Here is a 25,898-nt window from a genome sequence, read left to right as displayed (position 1 = left end):
TTATAGCTGCACCTCTGCTGTTGTAAGAGCAGTTCCTGTAGATTTAGCAGCAAGGTATATTTCTAGGCCTATGTTTTTTGAGCATCTGAGTCTGTTTATTTTCCTTTTTTATTGCTTTAATGGTATTACAAAGTGGCCCAGCCTGTCTTAGTTGACAAAGTGGCCAATTTTGCCTGTGTGTTTCCTTGATGAGTGGTTTTTATACCTACCTCTTAGGGTTAAGGCACTGGAGTAGCACTTTATAAAGGTAGAGGTTAACCAATGGGAACTTGTGCAGTGATTGCAAGTCACCTGGATGTTTTGTTGAAAACATTTATCCATCCATGTTAAGTCCCAATGACTTTTTAGGTAGTCTCAGTCTAACTGACCATCAGGGTGGTCAGATATATGATGGTACAAATAGCCCAAATCAGCAAAAAATCCTTTTTTGTTAAATGAATACTATCTACAGAGTGTGGTTGGGCATTAAAAGCTGCACTAGTTTTCAAATCACAATTTTGAAAAGAGGCAAGAGTGATTTACAAAAGCAAAAGTAATTTGCCATTAAGATTTCAAGAAAATGGACTGATTGTTTTGGAAAATTGAAACAGACTGCTCAAGACAATATGTAACTTACATAATTTACAAATAAAAATTACCTCTATAGACAACAGAACATTAAGAAGTTCAATGTGAAGAACTGAAATATACTTGCAGCCTTTACCTTCTGGGGAAATTTGAAAATAGTCCAGTTTCTTGGAAACACATAACCTGGTCGTCTTGTAACAAAGAAGAATGGGCCCTAGATGAAATGTCCATAGGGTTGCTAGCAGTGGTCACTGGGTGTTTATTCATCAGTCAATGAGGAGAGAAGAAATTGCTGTGGGTAGAAGCAATGTAAATTATGGAAAATGAATAGAGTGGCTTTGCATGATGTCTAAGAAAAAAATAACATATGAAACATACTCAAATCCACATACACCAGCTCTGTGTTTCTGGGGACTAGGGCACATTCAAGCAACACTGTGAGCATGGCAGGAAATATCCCTGGAAGGGATTCTAGTCCACCGGAAGTCCCACCACAAAAGGAACAAATTCAGAACTGACAATTAACCTAACTTGCATATTTTCTGGGTGTGCGTGAAGGGACGGCTAACCTGGAGAATAATCCATGCAGATATGGGAAGAAGATACAATGTTCACAAAGAAAATGACCAGACACGACTTTAGACCCCCAGAACGGTAGCTCTGTAAGGCAGCAAAGCAACCTACTGAGCTACCGTTCCACCCTCAAAAAAGAGGCAATAATAAAGAAATAGTTTTCATATCCCGAAAGTAATACTATGTAGGAGTGCATGAAATTTCAACTTCACCATAAATGTGTGAGTATTTTTTTTAATATTTGTGTATGTTATTTTTTGCCCTTAACTAAAAATTATTTGATTGTAATGTTAAGAATAATCATATGATAGTTTACTGTATCAAAGCAACAAAATATATTTTATGTAATATCTTTCTATAGTGAATACCAGTCCAGAGTGGTCAATAGGTCATTACTGTATACCTGAAGCACTGAAGGTTATCTGACATCATGATGATTTTATAAAGAGGCAGTTTGACACCATTACCTCTGCCACCAGGCAGCATTGCCAGCATATACATGCTTGTTATAAAAAGACATTTCTGTATCAAGTTTTGGTTTTACATAAGCAGAAAGAAAAAAATGCATAAAAATTACAAAAACAAATATAGTCATAAATTCATACTAAAGATCACAAGACCCCATGCTATAACCTTAACAGCAAAACAGTAATATTAACAATGTACATACAGTAATTTGTCACTTGTCATTTGTCATTGTTTTAAAAGCTCGTATTTTTAAACATGGGTTCAAAATATAGACTAAAAATTCACATATTGTTCAAGTATTCAGCATTTAATTTGAAACTGGGGATTCACATAATCGGTCAGCTGTTTAATAAGTTAGACCTCATTCGCTCAGCTAGAGATGGGATTCTGAGCATCAAAGCTGACAGTTCGATACCAAGCAGGAGCCCAGCTCAGTTACAGCAATGTTAAGAGCGAGTCTCTTTAGACCAGGAGCAGCATCCTGGTTGAAACTGGATGCATAGTGAACTAATTAATATCAGTGTCACTGACAGACAATGACTTTAAACAGAATGAGCGCTGCTGAGTTAATTCAGATTCAACCAGAAGCAAGGTCTGTGCAGAAAAACTATGACCTCCAAACAAAAGAAGAGTTATTGTTCTTTTCTTATTCCCGCAGATAAGCTGATATCAGACCCACTACAGGACCTACCTGCAGGAAGCTAAAGTGTAAAATACTGCATCAGTCATATGGGGAGGGGGGCATAGTTAAGTGTTCATATAATTTTTTTTAACCATATTGTTTGTTTGTAATATTTTTATAGCTGCCTGCGACAATCTCAAGCACACTGCAAAAATATATAAAACTGCTAAATTTGCCTTTTTTGGGTGCCGTTCCTAAATATTTTTCTTAAATCTGGTTAGCTGTAATTAGACTTCACCACACGCTCTCCAACATTAGTCTAACATCTGGCCTTCCATACTTCGCCATTGTAACACCAAAAAACTTCGTTATTGTGTGCTGTCCTTTACTGGAACAGCTCCTTGTTCAATCAGAACCATGAGATTGACTATCATTAACTTTCAATTATTCATACCCAACTCTATCCTTCTGCTGTCACCAATATAAAAGGGCATTATGTCACCAGTATAAAAGGGCATTATAGATGAGGTCAAATTGATTTAAGATTGCAAATACATTTTTCAATTAATTATAATCTAATCCTATCATTGTGTGATCTTGAGGTGGACTGTATGAGGTGCAAGTTAGCAACATCATTGTGATTATTTTTTTGTATATATAAAATAACATTCTTAAACCTGCTTAATCCAATTGAGAAGCCAAAGCCTGTCCTGGCAGCATTGGTAGCAAGGTGAAAATTGTGGATGGGGTGCAGGTCAATCATGGTGAATATTTAAATAACACAAATGTCTGAAATCCACTCAGTTAACTTCAGGATTGCTGTGGACATGGCCTATCCACACAGCGCTCTGGACACAAGAAGGCAAACTGGGAGAGACTGCCTGTCATCTCAGGACCCATTTACACTCCTACACAGGGGCCACTTTAAAATTGCCAATTAACCAAATCTGTGTGTCTTTGGGGAAGTGGAAGGGAACAAGAGCTCATAAAACAACAACTGCAGCCCCATGGTTTCTTTGGCAAGCTATTTGAACAGTGTAAGGGAGTCAGAAACCAAGCTCAAGCAGCAGATTATACCCTTAAATGAAAAACTGAGTTAGTTACCTAGGAGTAGGATTCAGTATTTCAATTTACAAGAACCTTTTCATATCCCGACTTTATTTTCCAATATGCAAAAGGCTTTAAAAATGTTTTATTGTAAAAAAAATTCTTGCACTTGTAGATCATTCTGAGATTGCATTGGCTTTTAAAATCCATCAACATCATCATCATTTTCATTCCATTTTACCTGGTACAGTAACTGTCATGGTGCTTCAGAAGGTGATTAATAATATCAAGACTGATTAATTAAGCTGTCAATCTCCTGCCTACTTTTAACTCATGTACAACCCCAGGTTCTGTTAAAAGAAAAAGAAAAAAAGCTGCAGTATAAATTAAGCGATTTGAGACTATTGCACTTGTTGTTATGTGTAGCGCCTGGGTTCGATGGAAGCATGACACTATATACAAATAATAAAATTTTGTTTGCACTATGACAGCTGTATAGTTGCTGCTTTACCCCTGCAGTCATGTGCAACACCTGGGCTCTGTGGAAGGATAATACGTCATTCCTTTACCTATTCATTTGCACAGGGTATTGTTAGGGGAACAAAAAACTGTTATCACAGGGAACAAAAGACTGTGAGAGAGGGAGTCACTAACATAGCAAAAAAACGATTATGGGAGTTAGAATCAGAGAGCAGATACTGGCAGGTAGCAATAGAGGAGCAGGAACTGTGCATGGATATAACACTTGATATATCTGGCTGGTGCGGCTGCAGAAGTCTTGGCCACTCTGAGCCAGTAGACACCTGCTCAGCTTTGTGTTAACAGTCCCACATACTGATAAAGAGCTTGCTTTTTGGCGAAGGGCTGCACTGTTGTTTCATGTGTACCACCTGCTGGGTCTCCAGGACTCTATTGCATCTTGCCTACAGCTGGACTGCACACTTTGCAAGGGGTGAGGAAGTAAACGAACTGGGAGTCTTGCTAAATTACCACACTGTTTCTAACCATAACTAACTTGGCACTTGAGTCAAAAAGATAATTGTAGCAATTGGTGTCTCGCTCATCATCTTGTATTTCAAGCCACATGGTGAACATCTTGAATGAGGTCTGTGGGCGAACCAGAATGAAAATGAGTGTGTGTTTTTTATTCATAGCTGTTGCTCTCATCATTTCTATCTAAATAAATTATATCTATCTATCTATCTAAATAAATAAACAGCCTTTGAAAAGCATCTGCCCTTTATTTGCTCTTATCCATTTGGAACAATAACACTGTTTGGCCGGCTCCTAACACTATTAAAGCAAACAGCAACTCTCTGGTTTGCTCAAAGCGGTTTATGCTTCAACTGCAGCTTTATGTTGTTATATTCCTAAAAGAGCAGGTGGCCAGGGTAGGGAGGGGGGCAGCTGTCGTATCCTCATAAAGAAACATCGTTAAGACTGAATCACACTCGCACCTGTCAGACAGGAAGTGTACAGTCAGTTTCCTCTGTGTTTCCTGGTAACCCCTTGACCAGATACTTCATAACCTCCTAGTCAGCTGAAAGCACTACTGATTCCTTATTTCATATTCAATATCACCATTTAACCAGGAGTCTGAATATTCTAATGCTTTGATTAAGTAAGGGTACTCTTCCAATGAAAGATGTGGGCAGACTGTCCGAGAAGGCCACTGTGGCAACAGGTTTTTTTTTTTTTTTTTTGTTTTTAAGCAAGTCTTATAAATCAATGGCTTCTTTGGCTTGTGATGCAATCTGTTGCCTAAATCTTCTGATTATTTATTTTATCATTTTAATGGACCTGCAAAAAAATTTTGTTTCCATACATAATATAATCATAGCTTTGTATTGATTTTTGAGTTTATTTAAGGGCAGCGATATAAATTATAATTGTTAATTAATATTTTACTATTTAAAAACCTCTTATAAAAACTTGTTCTGACTTAGACACGGAACATTAACTACAAGACCAACTCATGTTAATATTAGCTGTAATTCTTAAAATTGGAAGAAAAATCACAAAATAAGGGGTCCAATTAAGCAAGCAGTTCATTACAGGAATTATTTAGGTTCTGATCATTACATAGATTGGTGTGAAAATCTGCAACCACAGCAAGCCTGCAGTGAAGAGCAGGATGTAAAACCTGAAACTGTTCCCCAAGATCAACAAGGCTAGTCATTGATAAGTGGCAGAAACCACCATTTGCCTAACTATGGCTGCCTGCTTTTTTATCACTGAGGGCCTCTTGTTTTCTTTGTTCATCAGAACTGTGAAAGAGGGTCCTCAAGGGGGCCTCGCTCCCTATTCCCAGGCCACCCCTCGTGTTGCTTGTGTGTAATTAACAAGGTAATTAAAAGCTTGATGAGCTAATTGGTGTTCAACAGTCTTGCAGATGTTTTGATGGAAGGATTTGTTTGTGGAAACACAAAGTGTAAACAAGCTCTGATCAGGATAGCTGAGCTGGGCTAATCACCTGTTTATTTATCACCCCCGGGGTAAATGACCATGCCCATCTTGGTACATCGGGGACCAATTCAGCTGACTATCTAATGTACAACTTGTTTAAATCATTCTATACAGCACACAGATATATATTTTTACATGTTTCTGATAAATACAAACTTTTGACTTTAAGCCTTGCAAATCCTTATATGTTTTAGAAGATGATGGTTTTCCTCCTGTTATCATCAACACTTGTGTACATGCGCTCATTTTTATTTAAGACTGTAAACGTTATTTTGTTTGTAAAGCTCCTTGTGATGGTGTTAGTTTAACAAGGGCCTATATAACGGAAAGACCAATTACGTGATTATTTCTTAATCCACATGCAATAGTGCATATGTATAATCTAGTGTCATATCTACTATACTCTCCACATTGAAAATAGGTAATGTGCCTCTCTTGATTCATTATCTATTTTCCATCAGGTAAAGTTATCATAAATTAAGTTTTAAGAGTGATGTACCCTGCAGTATATTAGTACCACCTCCAGATTTAATTTGTGCTTTGTGCCAAATTCTGCCACAATAGGCTCTAAGATTAACATTGTTCCAAAAATGGATAGATGGATGGATATTATTTGCATGGAAGTAGTGTAAAGAGAAAAAAACTGTTTGTTAGGGTATGTTTAATAATATTTAAAGCAAAATAAAATATTTCATCTATTCAAATGGTTTCTGAACAGACTATTTCATAAACGGCCAGACCTGATCCTGGCAGCGTCAAACAAAGGGTCTGAACCAACCCTGAACTGGATATATAGTCCGCTGTGGAGTATATTAATTCATTCACAATTCACAATCACCCGTTTACCTTGATTATCTTTGGACTGGAAAAAAAAAATGACAGAACATGACAGGCTATATTGAAATACAGCACAGATATTCATAAAATTAATCTAAATTCTAAACAGATGTTCTATTTGAAAAGAACCTGTAAATTAGAGGCATCTTTCAGCGGTCAGCTTTACTAAAAAGATCACTTCCAACTTACCTTTGGTGATATGCAAAAAAAGGAGAGAGAGAAAATGTCATATCTTCATTTTAACATAGCCTAACAGTTAATCATTCGTTCATTTTACAAATGTGTGCATTCCTTTAGAAAACTGCAGACACCCTGAGCTTATAGCAACAATATTATAAGAAAGATGGGTTACCAGTTCAATGTAGGGCACACTCGCACACACATCCACACTCACCCCTATAGCGGCAATTCAGAATCACCATAAGTTAATGAGTTAAATGAATAAAGTCCAGAAGGAACTGATAGACAGCTCACTGATTTTCACATACCCACAAGATCAGCTGACCAGACTACTAAGGTCTGAAGCATGCAACAACAACAACAGCATTTATTTATATAGATAGATAGATAGATAGATAGATAGACAGACAGACAGACAGACAGACAGACAGACAGACAGACAGACAGACAGACAGACAGACAGACAGACAGACAGACAGATAGATAGATAGATAGATAGATAGATAGATAGATAGATAGATACTTTATATATATATATAGCACATTTTCATACAAATAATGTAGTTCAAAGTGCTTTACATGATGAAGAAAAATAAAAAAGACAAAATAAATGAGATTTAAAATAAGGGAACACTAATTAACATAGAATAAAAGTAAGGTCCGATGACCAGGGAGGACAGAAAAAAAAAATGCATGGTATTCCAGAGGAATCTTGCAACAAGGACATGTCTCAGTTATTATTCAGGGTTATCTTGAGAGCTGGGGTGTTTCTGTATGTATATAACAGTTTCACCAGTACTTTTTACCAAGATTATTTCATTATCTAAACTTTATGGATAATTAAAAAATAATGCAGAGAAACTCAGTGCATGTAATTACTATGATATTATATTGTTGCAATAAAAGATGATGAAAGCTAACATAATGTTCTATTAACTTAACCATTTTGTAGTTTTTAGAGGAAAGTGGAGTACCCTGACAAAAACACACATATACACGAGGAGAATGTGGAAACTTCATACAAAGTGGGTACAGGATTTAAACTGCGGATGGTGTGAGATAGTGCTACCCACAATGCCACCTTGACACAACAGAAATAAAAAATGATACAAAACTTCAGGGCTTTCAGAAATCCACCCACCGCTTAATAAAAGACTATGGGTTGCATGCACTGATTAACATCATAATTACATTATTCAGTGCCATTGGCCATCTCACAAAATGCAGTTATGTTGCAAAGTAAATACTGTAGGCTCTATAATGTCTAGGCTTTGTCTTTTACCTATAAATACTTGTACATAATATCACAGCAGCATTTTAACAGCACTCACTATCACAGACTTTTCATATATTAAACTGATGGAAGAAATCAAATTGTTTTTTGTAGGTGACAGTAATTCAGCCTTTAACATTTAATTCCAGGAGAAAACAGTTAAGATTTACAAACTGAGTGATTGAAAGAAGCACTGATAATGTCATAGGCAACTTAGTTTAGCATCCTCTGTGCTTTGCCTAGGGTGACAGGTGTGTTGGTGGTGGCGTTTTGCCCCAAGGGCTGCCAGTCCCCAGGTGGCAAAGAGAAATGATGATGATTAAAGCATGCCTGATGAGTTTCAACTACCTTCTAGCTAATGTAGAAAAAGCCAAGAAAGGATGAAAGAGAGACAGCCGCAGTGCTAGCATGTTGGATTATCCAACTGGCTGAAACATACACACATACACTCAACACTTCTGCTCTCATAAGGACAAGATGTCCATTTCCCTTCTTATTCATTTAACATAGTATACGAATGGAAGATGAATGGCTTTGGCTGCTTTTTAACAGAACAAAAATAATGTGGCAAAAATTGATTTACCATTATTTATTGTGTTAGGAGCTTATTGTGAGGGGTAGTGACTTTGCATCTTTGTGGATCAGTAGGCAAAAACTAACAGGCCAAAATTTACTTCCTTTCAGAGCATCATTCAGAATTTGCTACATCTATTTTGGAGTAGTTTTAATTTGAAAGTACTGTGTTTAGATGTTACCCCAGCCATACTAATCCAAAAGTATACATATTTGTTCCAATCATTCAAAATTGAAACCTTCACAAAATCAACTTACAGTACCACTTCCTTATTTTACAGGGGAGCACCGTGCCACTAAAAAGCTCTTTTTAGTATCAAACTTGACCCATCCTTTGCCTCTAACTTAAACAACCCTTCTTTGCCATGATTAAAAATAATGTTACTCAACGATTGACCATGGACAATAATTCTTCTTTCATATTGTACCAAATAGCATAAAAATAGGCAATCTAGGGATGAATTTCGAAAACAGCATAAAGCCCACGAAATACGCACACAAAATATTCAAATCCCAGCGCTCCAAAGGTTTCTGATGAAACCATCATTAAGATATTCTTAGTCAAACGTAACTAAAGGGAGCAGTAGAGTAATTTAAATACAAAGGAGTGTTTGTTTATGAAAGTTGACACATTTGAAACTTGCCAAGTACAGTGTGATATTCATTTTAGGGAAGTATGAGAATAGTGCAGAACTTCAGGGATATGTGGGTTCAGTACAGTTTTTATTCTCCAAAGGTACACCCAACAGTCAAGCAGCAGCAAAGGCTAATTCAGTGTCGTCCTCTTATTTCAAAAAGGGTACTAAAAACCAACATAAAAGTTAAACTTAGTTGAAATTAAATAAGGGTCTTCTGAAGAAATCAAAAGATCACCTACGTAGGGTACATGGGTTAATAGGTGTGTGGTTTACATGTTTGTGGAAAAAAATTCATCAAGTCCAAATGAAGTAAAATGTAAGTGAAGCAACATAAGGAAGAATATCAATGTAGCTTCATGGCCAAACCCCATTTGACTGACACAGCAGGAAGACAACCATGAGCCAATTTAAAAATACTCAATAGTAGTACAACAGTAAGAAAAAATATAACAAAATGTACAAGAAAAACAAATTTTTAAAGTATCTGTGTAGGAAATTTCAAACTGAATTGAAAGTTCACAGGCTTTTACAACATAGATGAGGTGCTCCTTTCAAGCAGAAGCCCTTAAAACACAGCCTCTCTGCTTTGTATATTTTTCTTCTGTGATGGAATATAGCTTTTCCCAGCCTCCTCCCAATCACTCCCCACCCCCACCCCACTCACTCGTCCTCAACGTTGTCTCTCGGTGCCAGCGCAGAGTGTTATCCTAACACAGTCCAGATGGGCCTGACTGGGGAGTTGTTCTTGGCACCAGCCGCCACAGCAGAATGTCACAAATACTTTCCTTTATTTAGGAACGGCTTGGGCTTAGGGACTAGAGAGAGAGAGAGAGAGAGAGAGAGAGAGAGCAGGGTGGTGAGTGTGGGGGGTGTGGAGGGAGGCAGACTCCACTAACATCTGGATTTCATTTACAGTCGCCCAGAGAGTTTGAAGGAGATTTTTTTTTTCATATTTCAAAATTTAACTCTTTGTCTTCTCAGTGCTGCATTGAATGATTCAAAAGCTTCATCTGAATAATAAATGATATGTGAATTATTTATATTGCAATTCAGCTTAAACATATACTGACCCAAACAATTTCAATAAAAGATGTAGTGTTGATGCTGGATGGCTTTCACAGTAATCTTTTAATTTGACCTCTAATAAGATATTTTAATTTAAATAATACAAGGCATTTTCTGAACTCATCCTGTCAGGCACCCAGATACCATTCACATATTGTAGTTTAATGGCCAATGAGAATAGTTGAAACCAAAGGTTCTGAGGTTCAGATCCCACATCTGTCTCAATGTGTAACTCACAGCAAAACCTTTAAATTAGCTGTGCTAGCATGTCTTGTGATGCTGTGTTCTTGGGAAATCTGTAATAAACATAAGTATGACTGATTTGTGTTTAACAAAATTTTGCATTTCTGCTGGTCATAGTATGGCCAGTGAGCTCTATATGAAAGGGTACCTAACTTTTTGCATTTTACTACCTATTCCACCCCACCCATGGAATGCTTGAGGCCTTTTTCCAGTATCAAGACAAGTCATACTGTACCTGTGTAGAGCAGAGCAGTTTTCTAGCCATGCATTTTTTGTCACCATCTCCCCTTGCCAATATGCTGGCAGATAGTACTGTAATCCACTGTTGCTTTGTGTGCACAACTCTAGAAGAGTGCATCTTTTTACAAACATAAATGCATGGCCTTATACTTAAACTATGTCATGTCCTATGTATTCCTGAGGCCAAATAGAAGACATTTAATCTGTTCTTTTCAGACAAATACTGCTGTAGCTGCGTTTTTCCCAAAAACAGACATGACCAGAAACAATACAAACATGACCATAAAAGGTGTTCATTGGTTATAAAATAATTCTAAATGAAGGTGTTATTCACCATTGGTGATCTGGCAAACAAGATGCATGAGATCTTAAAATGGCAAATATGTTAAAATTTAGAAAATCCTTGCTAAATTCCTCCATTTTATCCAGTTATTCTTTTAGCCCTTACTGTGCTTCTTATTGCCATTCCATTTCTTTTCACTGTCCTACCACAAAATTCTGTTAACTCTGATGGAACTGACAGTGCTTTTGTACCGTCCTTGTGATAAAACGACCAGTTCAACACATCTTGGAATATTTAATGCAGTACCTCCTATTAAACTGGAATTGTCATTGAAACTATTGACAGTACAGTACATCCTGGTGGCATTAAAGCAGACCGAGTGATATCTATTAGTTCTTCAATGACCTTTTTTAATTGATCTACATGGTATATTATCCACTCAATCTGCTGTTAGCTCCAGTTTGTCGAAGGGATAGTTCTGAGACAGTATATGAGGACCTTCTTTACTTTCAAACTTGAGCTGACCTAAGTTCATAGGGAGTTGGAACATATTACAAAATATTGGAATATACTGGCACATAAATAGATGCATGAGTGTGTGTTTCACAATGCTGTCTTAAAAAAAACAATAAGCAGCTAGCCTTTTTGTACTCCTACATGATAATTGTTTCTTTATTATTCTAGAGTTACTGTTTATTTTGTGTGGTGTTTTTACCTTAAAAATAAGTTTGATTACATCCCAGATTACCTGTTGAATGTTGCTTGGCGTCAAGGAGTTTCAGAGTCTACACCAACAACAGTGGTTGTGACAGCAGGATATTAGATCACCACAAAGCAGCATTTAAATTTTCCTCTTTCAAAAATGATCAATGGCACTTTAAAATAGTGGTCTGAGAAATATCTCTGGAATGACTTACAAATAAGCTTAACTTCAAGGCACAAATGTTTAGCAGTAGCAATTCCACTGGGTCTATATGGTTTAGACTGAAATACTGCAGTATTTTAGCAGTTCAAAATGGAAATTTCTGAGCTAAGAGAATTACACTTGTCTAAACCCCTTTCATACTAGTTCTCCAACCAAAGTTCTAACTTCCCTCTTTTCAACTCAGGTATTAATCCGAGCAGGAGTTTTATTTGACATTGCATTTTTAAATGATTTGAAACTGCTGATAAGTGACCAGAGCAAGCAGTGCAGACTCCAAGAATCGCATAATCCTGAAGAATGTAAGTAGAAGTCTGATCTTAAATAAGAACACTCTGTATTGTCAGATTTTCACAAAAAAGAGCTGACAGTTCAGGTTTCTGCAACTTGCATGTTTTCTACACTACTTTTCATATCACCAGATTGGGTCACCCAGCATCACAAAATGTTCCTTTCCAGTCCGGGTATGGGTTGTTACTCTATGCAGAGCTACAATTTGTAATGCGTATTTGTATAGAATATGCAAAGAGTTTCATTTATGTTGCTGTTTAACTCACTGTTTTTACAGTTAGCTTAGCACCCTTATGGATTTGAGAAATAACACAATAAAAAGCTATAAATACTTATTACCTGTTAAATTGTTACATTTTTCAAATGTATGAATTATATTTAAATTCAAAGGCTTTTATTGTTGCCCTATATATACAAATTTATACTAAATGTGTGTGAAGTTCAAAACTGTTCTGATAGTATGGGGTGAGGATGGGTATAATTTCCCTTCATTTCTCACAGACTCACAACTACCTGAATGCACTGCGAACAGAGACAGGACTCTGATCTTAAAGGCAAACAAAAGTAAAAAGGAGACTGATTGAGAAAATCTGAAAAGTACCTTTTTTCATTTACTTTAGGCATCAACAATGTAGGCTGTATTCAACATACCACAGGTGTGCATGTTGACTTTCGGCTGAGGAGCAGTGTGGTTACAACTGCTGGCGCCCTAAAATAAAAAAAAAATATTGAAAAATTAAAATTTAACATGGCTACATACAATTTCTGTTCATTTTAACTGGTCTGACATCTCCAGTCATTTATATAGCTTGGACTGAGACTACTGGAGGGAACTGAAGCACCTTGAGAATATACTTGCACCTCAATACCACACAGAAAGCAGACAGTTAGCCAAGTTATCATGTTGAATAGTATCTGAGTAATTCAGCACTAAAAACCTTTACTAAGTTCCTTTTACTGTATCACATTTATCATATTTTTTATTTAATATATAGGAAAAGGAGGAATTTAAAGTTCTGCTAGAGTTGTACAGCAAAAATGGAACAAAATAATAGTAATTATAAAATTCCAAAACAATATTCTGTTAAAATGTTTTAACTGTATTTCCTTGTAGGACTTGTATGGTGGAGTAGTAGTACATTCAAAGGCATCTTACAATAACCCCAGAAAATACCAATATGTCTGATTGCTTTGCATTGTGTTGATTTTTTTTTTTCTTTAAAAAGTGTATTACAACGGTGACAGCAGCAAAAGCCACTGTGCACAAGAAATTTTGATTGACATTATAGCCATAGACTATCAAGTAACGGGTGTACTTTAAAATATCTTCATATCCATCACTTGGTAAAGGCAAAGTCATCCTCTCCAAAAGAGGGAAAATTAAAAGTCACAAGAATATGTGAAAGCATGGGACCCTGGAAGGAAACCTGAGACTCCACACATGAAGGATCCTAGCCCACAAGGGATAATGGAAGAAAAAATAATATTTTTGTCTGTGTATTGTTTATTTCCAATGATAAGAGTCAACGCTTCTCTATTGAATTAAAAAACTGGCCTTATTATTTGGCCTGCAATTCACTATCTTCTCTGATATACTGTACTGTAATGTCAGCTTAGAATTTCTGCACTACAGTGTGTTCCATGTTTTGTTCAACAAATCATATTTTGTTGCTTGTTTCATAAATTAGCACATGAAATGTTATTGAGAAGAGGCTTCTCTGCTGGGCGGCACGGTTGCGCAGTGGGTAGCGCTGCTGCCTCGCAGTTGGGAGATCTGGGGACCTGGGTTCGCTTCCCGGGTCCTCCCTGCGTGGAGTTTGCATGTTCTCCCCGTGTCTGCGTGGGTTTCCTCCTGGCGCTCCGGTTTCCTCCCACAGTCCAAAGACATGCAGGTTAGGTGGATTGGCGATTCTAAATTGGCCCTAGTGTGTGGTGGGTGTGTTTTGTGTGTGTCCTGCGGTGGGTTGGCACCCTGCCCGGGATTGGTTCCTGCCTTGTGCCCTGTGTTGGCTGGGATTGGCTCCAGCAGACCCCCGTGACCCTGTGTTCGGATTCAGCGGGTTGGAAAATGGATGGATGGCTTCTCTGCTTATATAAACTAGGCCAGATTGGTCCATCTTTAGCCTGGTCCACCACTACTTATGGAGTACCCACAAAAAATTCTTAGTCACAGTTACATGAAAATTCTTCCTGCTAAAAGAAAAAAATACACTAGGTGAAATTTTATTTCAATTTTAGCGTTAGAGATTGCAGTGTTTTGGATGTTAAACTTTCATTAGGTGGATACATCTTTGTGACAGCTTCCAATTTAGAAACAAATGTTAATTTATTTTTAATCTGAACTCACTTTCCTATTAAAGGAAGGTACAGCCTATTTCAGCAGTATAGATTCCATTGCAGCAACCATAGGTTATACTCTCATAAAATAGGTTAATTAAAAGTCTCCAACTGACACAGAACACAGACCTTTAAGATGTGTGGGGAGTATGCAGCACTTGGAGAAATCTCATGAACATGGAAGAGAACATGGCTACTTCAAGTGGATAGTGACTAAGAATGGATTTAAACCCAGGCCCCAGGAGTTTTAAGGCAGTAGTGCAAACCAATGCATCATTATTTAATGCTGATTGATGATAACAATTATTATTAGTGAGATTTCTCTGCACTTCCTGACGTGCACAAGCCAAACCTTTACACACAAACAGTTGTTTTTGATTTCATCTTTTACTGTAGTTGAAAAATTTGTGCAACAAACCAGTGTCTTCCTAGCAAAGACAGATGGGAGACATCTGTCACCATGAGCGCAATTGTAGGTCATTTCAGTTAGGTAGAAGCACTGCCTGCAAGAGCAAGTCAGGGACTCTGGCAGCTTTAACATAAGCCATTCTGAGCATCAAGCAGCAGTAGGCTTCACTCATTAATTCATTTAAGTTTTACATATTTACACCTTATATCCTAAGCAAGAAATTGGCACAGTTCCCAAAATTGAACTGTTCTGATGCATTTACTCTTTTTTTGGAAGAAGGAGTGATTCATTTCGGAACAATTGCATATAAAATATGCAATATCTCAAAAATGTTCTCAGTACTACTTGTTTTTATTAACTGAGGTGCTACTTAAAAGCTGTATTTAAAAAATTATCACTGAAAGAGAGACTTTTGCTTGCAGATCTTTTACATATATGCAGCTCTTTGGCAATTTTGGCTACTACACAACTCCAGGGGTCTTTATTCAACTGTCTGTGTGGAGTGCATATTTAATCTGTGTCTTTGAGCACTCTGGTTTCCTTCTGTTGTTCATAGATGCGCGTCTTCAGAAACTAGTGTGTTTCTTTGTGCTAGTCCCAAGCCCGGACAAATGAAGGTGGGTTTACATCAGGAAGGGCATCCAGTGTAAAATTGAATAAGCGGACAACAATACAGATATCTGTATTGGATCAGTCGAGGCCTGAGCTCCCAATGGCTGCCATCAGTACTGTTAGCCAACAAGGTGCTGGCAGGAATTGGGCTACTATTGGCTGAAGAAAGAGACTAAGAGGGGGAAGGCATGTTCGGAGGCAGGGGAAAAGAGGATGGTAAAGAGAGTAGAAATGAGGGCAGGAACTTTCAATGTTGGTAGTCTGACTGATAAGGGGAGTGTTAACTGATATGATGGAGAGAAGGAATGTTGATATATTGTGGATGCAGATGGACCAGATGGAAGGGGAAGGTGTATTGGAGGTGGTTTCATATTGTTCTACTACGGTGTGGATGGGAGGAGAAATAGGGTAGGGGTTATTCTGGAGGAACAGTATGTCAAGTGTGTTTTGTAGGTGAAAAAGTGCCAGTCAGAGAGATGATTATGAAGCTGGAAATTGAAGGTATGATAATGAATGTTGTTAGTGCATATGCCCCGCATGTTGGGTGTGAGATGGGTGAAAAGGAAGATTTCTGGAGTGATTTGGATAAAGTGGTAGAGAGTGTACCCAAGAGAGAGAAAGTGGTAATTGGAGTGGATTTTATTGGACATGTTAGTGAAGGGAACAGAGGAGATGAGGAGGTGATGGGTAGGTATGGTGTCAAAGAATAGAATGCAGAAGGTCAGATGGTAGTGGATTTTGTGAAAAGGATGGACATGGCTGTTGTGAATATGTATTTTAAGAAGAGATAGGAACACAAGAGGACATAGAAGAGTGGAGGAAGATGCACGCAGGTAGATTATATCCGATGCAGGAGGGTCAGTCTGAAGGAGACCGGAGACTACAAAGTGGTGGCAGGAGAAAGCATAGTTAGGCAGCATAGGATGGTGATCTGTAGGATGACACTGGAAATTAAGAAGAGGAGGAGAGTGAGGATAGAGCCAAGGAACAAATGGTGGAAGTTGAAAAAGGAAGACTACAAGGTTGAGGTAAGACAGGCACTGGGTGGCAGTGAAGAGTTACCAGATAACTGGGCAACAATAACAGAAGTAGTAAGCGTGACAGCTAGAAGGATGCAGAAAAAGGAGGATAAGGAAACCTGGTGGTGGAATGGGGAAGTACAACAAAGTATACAGAGGAAGAGGTTGTCAAAGAAGAAATGGGATCGTCAGACAGATGCAGAAAGTAAACAGGACTACAAAGAAATAAGACATAAGGTGAAGAAAGAGGTGGTGAAGGCTAAAGAAAAGGCGTATGATAAGTTGTATGAGAGCTTGGACACTAAGGAGAGAAAAAAGGACCTGTACCGACTGGCTAGACAGAGGGACCAAGATGGGAAAGATATGCAGCAGGTTAGGGTAATAAAGGATAAAGATGGAAACGCACTCACAAGCAAGAAGAGTGTGTTGAGCGGATGGAAAGAGTACTTTGAGAGGCTGATGAATGACGAAAATGAGAGAGAGAGAGAGAAGACTGGATGATGGGGTGATAGAGAATCAGGAAGTGCAATAGATTAGCAAGGAGCAAATAAGGACAGCTATGAAGAGGATAAAGAATGGAAAGGCTTTTGGTCCAGATGACATACCTGGGAAAGCACGAAGATGTTTAGGAGAGATGGCAGTGGAGTTTTTAACCAGATTGTTGAAAACAAACTTGAGAAGTGAGAGGATACCTGAGGAGTGTAGAAAAAGTGTACTGGTACTGTTTTTTAAGAATAAGGGGGATGTGTTGAACGGTAGTAATTACAGAGGGATAAAATTGATGAGCCACAGCATGAAGTTATGGGAAAGAGTAATGGGAGCTAGGTTACATAGTGAGGTGATGGTTAGCGAGCAACAGTATGGTTTCATGCTGGGAAAGAGCATAACAGATGCAATGTTTACTCTGAGGGTGTTGATGGACAAGTATAGAGAAGGCCAAAAGGAGTTGCACTGTGTCTTTGTGGACTAAGTGAAAGAATATGACATTGTGCCTAGAGAGGAGTTATGGAAGTTGGGAGTGGCAGAGAAGTATGTAAGAGTGGTAAGGGATATGTATGAGGGAAGTGAGACAATAGTGAGGTCTGTGGTAGGAGGTATGGATGCATTCAAGGTAGAGGTGGGATTACATCAGGGATCAGCTCTAAGCCCTTTCTCATTTGCAATGGTAATGGATAGGTTGACAGACAAGTTTAGACCAGAGTCCCTGTGGACTATGATGTTTGTGGATGACATTGTGAGCTGTAATGAGAATAGGGAGCAGGTTGAGGAGACCCTGGAGAGGTGGACATATGCTACAGAGAGGAGAGGAATAAAGGTCAGTAGGAACAAGACAGAATACATGTGTGTGAGAGGAAGGTCAGAGAAATGGTGAGGATGCAGGGAGTAGAGTTGGCAAAGGTAGGTGAGTTCAAATTCTTGGGATCAACAGTACAGAGTAACAGGGAGTGTGGAAGAGAGGTAAAGAAGAGAGTGCAGGCAGGGTGGAGTGGGTGGAGAATAGTATCAGGAGTTTTTTGTGACAGATGGGTAACAGCAAGAGTGAAAAGGAAGGTCTACAAAAAGGTAGTGAGACCAGGTGTGTTATATAGGCTGGAGACAGTGGCACTGACCAAAAAACAGAAGACAGAGGTGGTGGTAGCAGAGTTAATGATGTTAAGATTTTCTTCAGGTATGACGAGGATGGACAGGATTAGAAACAAGTACATTAGAGGGTCAGCTCAGGTTGAATGGTTGGGAGACAAAGACAGAAAGGCAAGATTGCATTGGTTTGGACATGTGCAGAGGAGAGATGCTGGGTATATTGGGAGAAGGATGTTAAGGATGAAGCTGCCAGGTAAGAAGAAAAGAGGAAGGCCTAAGAGAAGGTTTATGGATGTGGGAGAGAGGACATGAAGGTGGTGGGTGTAACGGAGCAATATGCAGAGGACAGGAAGATATGGAAAAAGATGACCTGCTGTGGCGACCCTTAACGGGTCAGCCAAAAGAAGAGAAAGATCACAGATGTGCATCTTAGGTGAATCTAAAGTGATACAATATAACTGCATTTGGGTGTATTCCTAAGTATGACTTGGTATGGACTAATGTTTTGTTCAGGGATTGCCCCTGACTTGTGCTCAATGAAGCTGTGATAGGTGATAATTGTTTTAGGCTGCTTAATGGATTAAGGAATTTCAGAACATGGACAGATGGACATATTACAACTTACAGCAGAAGTCAAAGATGAAATGAAACAAATACTTCAGAAATTAATTCTTTCATTTTATTCATGACAATTGTGAAGAGGTCTAGAAAGCTGGTAAGGGATTTAGGTCTTGTCCTATCTAAGACATTTCTCACTAGCAAAAATGATCAGCTATTGGTTTCCCTGCAATTGTATTGGGTCCAGTGAATGTCATTATGTTGTCTGGAAACAAAAATAGGGAAAATCAGCAAGTCCAACAGGCCAGGCAGAAAATCCTTTCCTGGCGTTTTGATGTGTGTACTGTATTTGTGTGGACTCCTTGTCTCGTCTGATGGAAAGCAGATGTGGTCAGGCAGTCGGGCACAGGGCCAGGGCAGCTGGGAGAAATTAAAAACAACAGCATTCCGAGAGACAGGGAAGGAATTACTCTGCAAGATGAAGGGAGGTAGAGAAACCAGACTTGTTGTCTGTGTGTGTATGCATACAGGGGAACGTATGGTTGTCTGCCCGTGGAAAGCAAACACTTAAGACTGCATCATGTATTCACTTTAAATAAGCATGAGAGAAACGTTGCACACACCCTTGAACATTTTAAAACATGTCCATCCCAGAAAGATTTATAACATTTATTCTTTTAAAATTAAAAAAAAATCAAAGCTCCGACAGCATTGGCAATGGAAGACACTAAACAGAATAAAGCTTTATTGATGTCTATAGCAAATATCTTTTGAGTGTGTAGGCCATAATGATGACTATCTACATAACATCTGCCTCCATGTTGTGTGTGCTGGATTTGGAGGAGAGATACTGGAAATGCAAAAAAATGGCAACAGGACTTGCCAGGTCATACTGATCACAGATTGGTTTTGCATTTACTCTTGAACCTTCATTGTTCAAACTGAGGTTTTTTGTATAATGACCAACATTTTAAAGGATTCCCAAATTTAAAAATATGTATATATTACAAGAGGACTAAGTGTTAACATTGCATCATGTGCCATGTTCTATATTGATCGCTATATCAACATAAATTTGAAATTTATACTTAGGCTCCTGTGAAAAGTGTGCCTGGCCTGGGAAAGTGCCTCAGCTGTGTTTAATACGCATCAATTTTCATCTTCCTGAGACTAAACTCTGTCCTTCAGCAATGAGGAGAGCGCAGATGGTCGCAGATGGTGGAGACTGCATACTTTCTAATGTATTAAAGTGAAATCCATTGCCGTGTCCTGCCCTGTCCTTTAGCTGGTCAGATTAAGCAGCTGTCTGTAATCCTTGCCCTGGCACAGACGCCATAGAGTTTGGGTCCTGTTTCTGTTTCTGGCTTGTTTTCTCAACACTGGCCTCTAAACCAGAAGGACAGTGACTGTTTTGTTTCACAAGGGGCACACATAAGGTGCTATAATAGAGAATTTAGTGAAAGGGAGCCTGAGGTGTAAACCAAGAGACAAGAAATCGTGTATGGCATAAATCTGACAATCTGCTGTATTGTGAAACAGCACAGTAGGTGTTGAAAAGAATAAGAGAAACAGAAAATATGTTTAGGTATTATGTCAGACTTTTCTGTATTGCTTCAAGTAGTTCGCTCTCATTTTATCAATTTATTTTGCAAAGGGATGGAAAGGCAGTTATCTTTACTTTTGGACACTCAGATGACTTTTCAGGCCACTGATGGCTAACATTTTACTTAAGAGTCTTAAAACACCTCACCAGCAATGTTATTAGTAACAACGTTTTTTCTTGTTTTGCTCAGTGATTAAATGGCTTGTGCATTTATTCATTGAAGTATGTTGTATTAAAGCAGGTGGTAAAAGGAGCATGTGTTTACAATACAAACAGGATCAGTGCTTGTATTTGAACTCTCAGCTTCGCAGCGGCTGTCCCATTGCTAATGATGGCTGCAGACTGTAATCCTCAAACCCACTGGGGCTCTCAGCTGTCACTTAGCATTGAAACCTGTTTAAAAATACCCCCCAGACACCCTCTCCTGCATTCATGACAAGAGGGATGATCTGACATTGTCAAGGAGCAGGGCAGAAAAAAAGAAAATGTATCAGATTTTTTTTAGATTAGAAGAATGAATGAAATTGTTTGTTGTTCCTTTTATAACTGACATATCATTCACTCCCACCAATATTCAGATGACTTGTATTATTCTGGATACAAAGTTAAAGGTTTATTACTTTCTGCCATACATATTCAAAACTTCATAAACTATATCTAGAATGAGTATTCACTGGGAAAAGACAACTGTATATAAAATGATTCTCTATGGTTAACTAAATGCATAGCTATTTCTGATATTCCCATTTAGTTGCTGATGTGACTACTTTCTATGAAGAAAAAATCCAAAGCTGTGAGATATTACTTTATTTATTTGTCAAAATGGTCATAGGTTTGTGTGCCATTTATGAAAAATAAATTAACAAAGCAATATAATAAATAATTTGGTAGCACAACAGTGATCATAAGTTTGTGTGCCATTTATGGAAAAAAAATAAATAAAGCAAAGTAATACGTAATTTGGTAGAAAAACAGTGGAGTTGTTCAGATCTACTTCCTACCCATTATTCAGTACAACTGCCTTACCACTTTAAGGGCCTGGCTTCAATGGTCCAGATTTTCTCTAGGTGCCACAGTCTAGGTACCCAGAGTAAGTATGCTCTGTGATTGACTGGCATTTTGTCCAGGAATAGCTCCAGTCTCATAGCTTGTGCTGTTGAGATAGGCCAGCTACACATTGTGAAGGAATTCATGGATGGACAGGAGACCTGGTTGTTGGTACCTATCCCAGCCAGCATGCCAGTACAATACATGGGCAGTGGGCGGCTACCTGTTGGGTTAATATATTACATTACTAGGCTGGATGGTAGTATTCTGCTGGAGCTGCTCGAGTCTGGTTTCACGCAGAGCTGCATGGCAGTTGTAGCTTGAGTAGGCAGCCCTGTTGGGGACCTCTTGGGCCACTAGAAGGAGCTACGGGGGCAGTTTCCATATTGTCTTCTTCTGACCTGGAAGTGCCTCCAAGGTGTACCAGTGATGTACTGGAAATACTTCCACAGAAGCTTGTCTTACTCAGCTGAACAATTCATAGTCAGGAGTAGAGTGAGACAAAGCTTGCTTGCAGTGGAGATGAAGAAAGAGAAGAAAGATAATGGATGATACTGCATCGTGTAATACTGAAGTAAAGAAGCTGGTGAAATGAGAAAAAACAAAGAACAAAAGTCTTACTTGAACCTGGGACTGTGTATAGCATAGTTGTGTCTGGGGTTTGGGGTGTGTGTAATGTCCACTAGTGGCAAATCAATTTGCACAAAGCAAACAGGTTTATGAAATCAGTTGAAACAATTCATATAGTAGTCTGCCTAGTATGCAAACTTGAACATTGTGTGCATTCTTAGAACTTTATGGGCTGTAATATTTCTCAAATTATACATCATTAAAAAAAATTGTTTGTACCTAGTTTGATATGATAGCTGCAGAATATTAGTACAGGTAGTGTCTTAGCCTTTTCATGTTGAACTCCAGCTTAATGCGAGTAGTAATTTCTAAGATAACAATTTCAGCAAATTTAAAAGGAGGAAGAAAGACTTTTTGATGTATTTCACCAAAGCATTGCACTACTTTGTGTGGAAAACTTTATTTTTCTTGAATGCTGCTGCAAGAAATCATCTTACTATTAAAGTGTTCTTTGCATTACCGTATCTTCCATGCATCATATCCTTCCACAATTTTTTTTTACATAACAGCCAACAATTTTAAAATTGTGAGATTGCAAATGGCTGACTTTAACATCCACTAAAAAATTATGCTTTGAATAACCAAATCTGTCTCATAGTATCTTTACTGGGTAGTGCAAGTCCAGGTTCTGGCCACGAAGGCTGCTCTGTCTTTTCATTGGCTCTTGGTGAGCAGCACAGTTGTCTGGTATGCCTCCACCGGTCCAGACACTAACCTTTTCAGACATGACTGAATAAGGGGCCAAGGTGACATACATACAGTTATGTTATACTTCTCAGCTGGGATTGCACTCTTCTGCTCCGTTGATCACAGTCACTCTAGTTGGTTAACCCCTTCCAGCACAGTAGCTGGTGCAGCTGCTGCTCTTTCATGCCAGGTGCTAATTGCTGGTCTATTTGTGGTTTGGCACAAGTGTCCCTCACTTATTTTTGTATCTGTCTTTGTTGAATGTTACTGAAATTGAACTGCCTTATATTTCTTTAGTCCTGCCCTTTACATTTGCTGCCATTTAATAAAGGCAGTGCAGTAAGGGGAGGGCAGGTGTTGTGATAACCCTGGCAACATGCTAAATGAGTATCAGAAGCCTTGTGTGAACATTGTAAAGCAAATTTGCTGTAGAGATTTATTAGCTGCCCTGCCGTTTAGGTGTCCCTTGTGTCTCATGGCTATTGCTATAGTAAACATGATGGATTTTGTGGCTGCTTTCCACCAACACAATCTTTTTTCCTCTAGGTTTCCACTGAGCTTTATAAGTGAAGCAGTGTCTGGGAGCCTGGACGGGTAGGCTCACCACTTTGTATAATTGATTTTGCAGCCCCTAGCGTTAGTGCCGAGGGATTGACTTATCCAGCAAGGTCAGACATAGTGTAAACCTATCTGCATGGCCCTGTGAAACCCATCACCGTCCTCATATTGATGTTTATGTAGGTGCCTGGAGACAGGGGAGCCCATTCCAGATTCACTTCTCTGTCTGGCCGGCACCATCCACTCACACTTTTCTGTTTTAACTCTTTCATAGTGTATCAGAAAGGCCATAAAACCAGACTCATGGTTCATTACTATTTGCCTTCATCTGTTTTTCCTGATGTTATGTGTGGCCCCACTCAGTGCCTGGCTTTCTTCCTGGAATTTGGTCACTGTCTTTCAACTGTGCCCTCTCATACTCACCTCTTCAACTGTCGCAGGACACTCAGTCCTTCTGGGTCCTAGAAAGGCAGTGACACCTGACTGTAGCGCATACCCTGGCTAGGAAAGCTTGCCTTGTTTGGTTCCCTACTCAGGGCTAGAGAAGAGGGTTCATGGAAGTGATCTGGTCAGTGATGGACAGCAGCAGATCTTTGCTGCACTTGTCAGCGGCCATCAAACTTTTGTCATAATGGCAAGAGTGAGAGAAGCAAAGTGATCAGCAGCTGAACTAGTGAGCAGGTGTTCCTGGTCATTTCCAAGTGCACCAGTATCCATTTACCTTGTCATTTTCCTCTTTGCCTTTACTGTACCTGCCTGGCTGTCAGCAGTCTATCCCAAGCTTCAGTTTTGTGACTTACACTTACTTTTTTTTAGCTGTTTTTTTCTATTACTTTTTAGATTTTCTATGTCATTGCCTTGTCAGCAATTTACTTTACACACCATACTAATATTGTATGGCAAAACATAATTTATTGTATAGTAGATGTTAAGATTAGACATTGGATGGATTTTGTAGGGCTTCATTGCTGTTTGTTTTGGTGAGTGTCTCCCCTAATATATCCCATTCCATGTAAAGAATTCCATGTACTTGCTTTGGTAATGGTGTTCTGAAGGTTATGCAATTCAAATAACCTTTTTCAGTTTACTGCAAAACTGACAAAGCATTACTGCAGCCATGTAAGAATACCGATTCTCACTTTCTCCTTTTATAAAGGTCTTTTCTTGTACTTTATGTTGAAACTTTTGACATGTATCTCCAATTTTGAACTTTCAAAATAATAAATATTCTTTGTTAGTCTGAGTCTTAGAATTTCAAAAGGGCAAATCTTGAACTGGAACACTGAGCATTTTAAAGTTACTTTAACTGTTAAATCTACTACAATTCAGTTTAAATTGCTACATGATACTCCTGTTCTTTTTTCCCTATCCATGTGCATTCCCACAAATTGGTAATTCAGAGATGCTTAACTAGACTGCTTAATACAACTTAAAGCTATATACCAATTGATGCCAACCTTCTCATGATTTCAAGGCCTTGCTAGATTAAGCTAATTGAACACACATTACAGTTTGTATCATTCATTTTCTGGAAGACTCTCCATGAAGATCCTTCCAATCCAGTGCTCTCCATTACATTATGTGAATGGTATTTTTAAATTCACTGCTGGCTTTCATTTGTTTTACCTATAGCTAATTCAGTAGCTGGAAATGGTTTGAACTTGAACTAAAGCACTTTGTAATAAAAAGTGTAAATATCTAATGTGATGTTTAACTGGTTAATTAAATACAAAATTAGAGAACAAATAGAGAGAATAGAGAAATAGAAATAAATAAACAAATAGAGAACAAAACACCCGGAAAAGGGTGGAGTGCCCTCTCAGGGTTGGTAGCGAGATCCTGCCCCAAGTGGAGGAGTTTAAGTATCTCGGGGTCTTGTTCACGAGTGAGGGAAGAATGGAGCGTGAGATCGACAGGCGGATCGGTGCGGCATCCGCAGTAATGCGGGCGCTGCATCGGTCTGTCGTGGTGAAAAAGGAGCTGAGCCGCAAGGCGAAGCTCTCAATTTACCAGTCGATCTATGTTCCTACCCTCACCTATGGTCATGAGCTATGGGTAGTGACCGAAAGAACGAGATTGCAAATACAAGCGGCTGAAATGAGTTTCCTCCGCAGGGTGTCTGGGCTTTCCCTTAAAGATAGGGTGAGAAGCTCAGTCATCCGGGAGGGGCTCAGAGTAGAGCCGCTGCTCCTCCGCATCGAGAGGAGTCAGATGAGGTGGCTCGGGCATCTGATCAGGATGCCTCCTGGACGCCTCCCTGGTGAGGTGTACCGGGCACGTCTAACCGGGAGGAGGCCCCGGGGAAGACCCAGGACACGCTGGAGGGACTATGTCTCTCGGCTGGCCTGGGAACGCCCTGGGATTCTCCCGGAAAAGCTAGAAGAAGTGGCCGGGGAGAGGGAAGTCTGGGCATCTCTGCTCAAGCTGTTGCCCCCGCGACCCGACCTCGGATAAGCGGGAGACAATGGATGGATGGATGGAGAACAAATAAACAATAAGCAGTGTGCAGCCCACTTTGGTTCTGCCAAAAATAATATAATGTTGAATTCTGCTTTTGGCCCAGTGCAGG

The 25,898-nt window shown here is 39.0% G+C and overlaps 1 protein-coding gene across 5 annotated transcripts in view; it reads left to right on the top strand.

Annotated features, from left to right (window-relative positions):
- The window catches only part of cbfa2t3 (CBFA2/RUNX1 partner transcriptional co-repressor 3), a 120,243-nt gene that overhangs the window by 60,935 nt on the left and 33,410 nt on the right, over window positions 1-25,898 (top strand). The window lies entirely within an intron of this gene.

This window comes from Erpetoichthys calabaricus, chromosome 9, assembly GCF_900747795.2.
Source record: "Erpetoichthys calabaricus chromosome 9, fErpCal1.3, whole genome shotgun sequence".
NCBI classification, from domain to species: domain Eukaryota; kingdom Metazoa; phylum Chordata; class Cladistia; order Polypteriformes; family Polypteridae; genus Erpetoichthys; species Erpetoichthys calabaricus.
Note: the sequence above shows the minus strand (reverse complement) of the source record. Positions and strands in the feature narration are given on the sequence as shown.